General features: G+C 35.1%; 1 long non-coding RNA gene across 1 annotated transcript; it reads left to right on the forward strand.

The window, feature by feature from the left end:
* Positions 1–462: 462 nt before the first annotated feature.
* On the forward strand, positions 463–2,326 carry LOC110444422. The gene is made up of 3 exons (XR_002462242.1): positions 463–658; positions 858–1,087; positions 2,239–2,326. It is a non-coding gene; the product is annotated as an uncharacterized LOC110444422 (long non-coding RNA).
* Positions 2,327–3,018: the final 692 nt, after the last annotated feature.

The following is a 3,018-nucleotide window of genomic DNA, read 5'->3' on the forward strand; positions in this document are numbered from 1 at the left end:
AGTTGAAATACTGCAAGCACAATCACAAATACCTCATGCAAATCTAATTATCTGTATGCATGTTCAAGATGTTATGTCACTTAGGTAGACACACAGTTGTAATGTAACAGTAGACATAAATACCTGTGTTTAGATACTCACACCTTTATGAAATATACTTGGCTATCCACCTGTTTATTATTATCAGGTCTCTATTGTATGTCTTTATTCAATATAAGAATGACCAAGGTTCCATTTTAAAAAGCATTTATCTTCTAAATAGAAGTATACTGGGAACATAGTTTACTTCTCAAGTCAATGTATAATAACATGCAATTATTGCTAACGCAAATAAGAAAAATTACTCGAATGAATGATCGATATTTAAAAGTATTAAACCACGCATACTAAATGATTTGAAAATCGTCATCAGTATTGAAAAGAAACACGAAAGAATTCTTAAACCCGACAAGGTGAAATGTAAACAGAGAATGTATATATAAACGGGCGAGTTGACAGCCGTATAACGGTCCCCGTATTGACGTTACCAAGTAATCCCAAATATCAATACAACCTCTGTTCGACTCACACACATTAATCTCAGGCTAGCATACGGGGGGCTCGATAGCAGTGATATATGGAGCAGTGAATTTGGCGACAATTTATTGCAGTTTAGTAAGTAAGTATATTGCCAACAGGCTGCCTCTCGCCTTACCAGGGAAACTAATAGCTAGGTTTGGACATTAATACTTGAACATTTGGACTATGTTACTGATTTGAACAGGAGAACGGTGTATAAATTTATTAGCGGATTATGATTCCGGTAATGCATATATAATGTGTTTTATCAATGTTGTGACTTCGATTCTTAATAACAGGTGACAATACTAAGGAATTGATAGAGGAGGCGAAAAGAGTGCAGAGAGAACGTCGAGAGAAGAGGAAAGCGAAACAACAGGAGGTAGCCAAACCACCTCAGTCTCGAGGTCCCCCATCACGAACAGCGTCTGCCGCCAGCTTCCCGCCTCCACCACCATCAGCCCCAGCGTCCATCATGTCCACGAAAAGTGTCCGCACTAAGGAGCTTCTGGTAAAGGTCAAAGAAAACGTAAGTTTATCAGTTAATATTTTATTGTTTATGCTTCAACATATTTTTATATAGTATCTGGGATGTAGTTTAAGTACTTCTTATAATTAAATTTTACATCAGATCAGAAAGGAAGTGTTATAACATGCATGTGTCCAGGTCAATCCATACGCTCGATTCGACTAGTGTTATTGCTGGGCAACTATGGTGTGCTGGAATTCTCCTCATTATCATTTCAATAGCCAGCTTAATGTATGCTGGCGTTTTGAATCGATGTGGCTGGCTGTGGTGTGTACATATAAAAATGGTCTGAAACCGATATTGTTTATTTATATATATATAAACTTATTATTAAGTATGGCTTAACATATGTGAGTTTGGGGTTATTGAAATCTGACGTACGATTGTAAACTTTTGGTCAGAAAACAGACTTGCCATATCTCCCATATTTAACCCAGAATATCGGGTTTGGTAAAATTCTATTGCAAACTTTGGTACGTACTAATTTATTGAAAACACCAGAGTGGGGAAAAGTGTGATAATCAAAATTGATATGTCATTGGTAAACGTAAGAAAGACCATTTTAAACACAATGGATATGGTTATGCACTTCTTAGTTATGATTGATAAAACTATGTTCCGAAATGCAAGTCACCGGGTGCGTCTCTGTGGGAGAGATTACAAGTGTTTCAAACAGGTCACCATGGTCTTGCATGGAACTTAGAGGTGGAAGAATAATCTGCCATCACATCGATGAGTCAAGGTTTATTAAGCGCCGCTTTAGAGAGAAGAAAAAAAATGACATTAAAGCTGTATGTTAACATAAAATACATAATGTTTTTGCATGACTGTAGTAATGCATGTACTATCAACGTGTACAGTAATCTGTAAACAGTCTGAAATTTAAAATAGATTTTCACATAACAGCAAAAAAAAATCATATATATATATAATCGATTACTGAAATGTCTTATTCTTATATCTTTCTTTTCAAATTAATATCACCCGTCTTTTAAAATAAATTTAGATCGCATTATGTAAAAGGTGCATTCGATATGAAAATTAAAGGTCACCTATTCAAATTGGAAAGTGTGAATACAGTTTGGATTACCATGAACAACATCGATTATGCCCGTTTATCTATTGTTAAGACTGAGCTTTTTGTATTACAGGTTATCAACAACTGGGAAGGGCTCAAATCTGTTTTTAAATTCATCGATCGCAATGGATTCGCTAACATCACCATGAAGGAAATGCTGGTAAGAGAACGACCCTGTAATCTTTACCTGACAAAACCCGACTGATGTTTAAGTAGAGGCATTAGGTTTCTCTTGTACACTGAAAACATAATCCTCGGTACGCCTTGCATGTTTAGACACAAATGACATAACAATGAACTCATTTTCCAACAATATTAGCTTTATTGGTTTAATGCACTATCCTGTTTAAATGTACCTGCTGTGCTTTGCTTATATAGAAACTAAGAAAATACACAGAAATTTTAAACTATGTGTATCGAACAAAAACCGTATTATTGTCTGCTGTTTATTAACAGCTGAATGGCTTCGTAAAATGCTGAATAACGCCGCACAAGTAACGTTATATATGTACATGTGCTCTGCATTGCCACTGTATCAAAATCTTCCCAAGTGTGATGTGAGTTATGAGACTAGAACTATGTAGTGATGACAATGACGTCATTATTTTGTGACGTCATAATCATAATGTTAGATATAGAAGACCGATTCTGGCTGCTGGCTGTTAATTGTATTGAAAATTTATCTCGAATTCATAGATTGAATGGAAAATTTAAATATCAATTATTTTTATTAAATCAATAAATACAACCAATATAAGTATTAAACTTCAGTCTGTTCAGAGTAAGTTCTATAGATGTAGTCCTGTTCAAAATTATCGGACTATCTCTTTGAACTGAACGTCATTTGAAGCTG

The sequence above is a fragment of the Mizuhopecten yessoensis genome, unplaced genomic scaffold (genome assembly GCF_002113885.1).
Source record: "Mizuhopecten yessoensis strain PY_sf001 unplaced genomic scaffold, ASM211388v2 hete_36120242, whole genome shotgun sequence".
NCBI classification, from domain to species: Eukaryota; Metazoa; Mollusca; class Bivalvia; order Pectinida; family Pectinidae; genus Mizuhopecten; species Mizuhopecten yessoensis.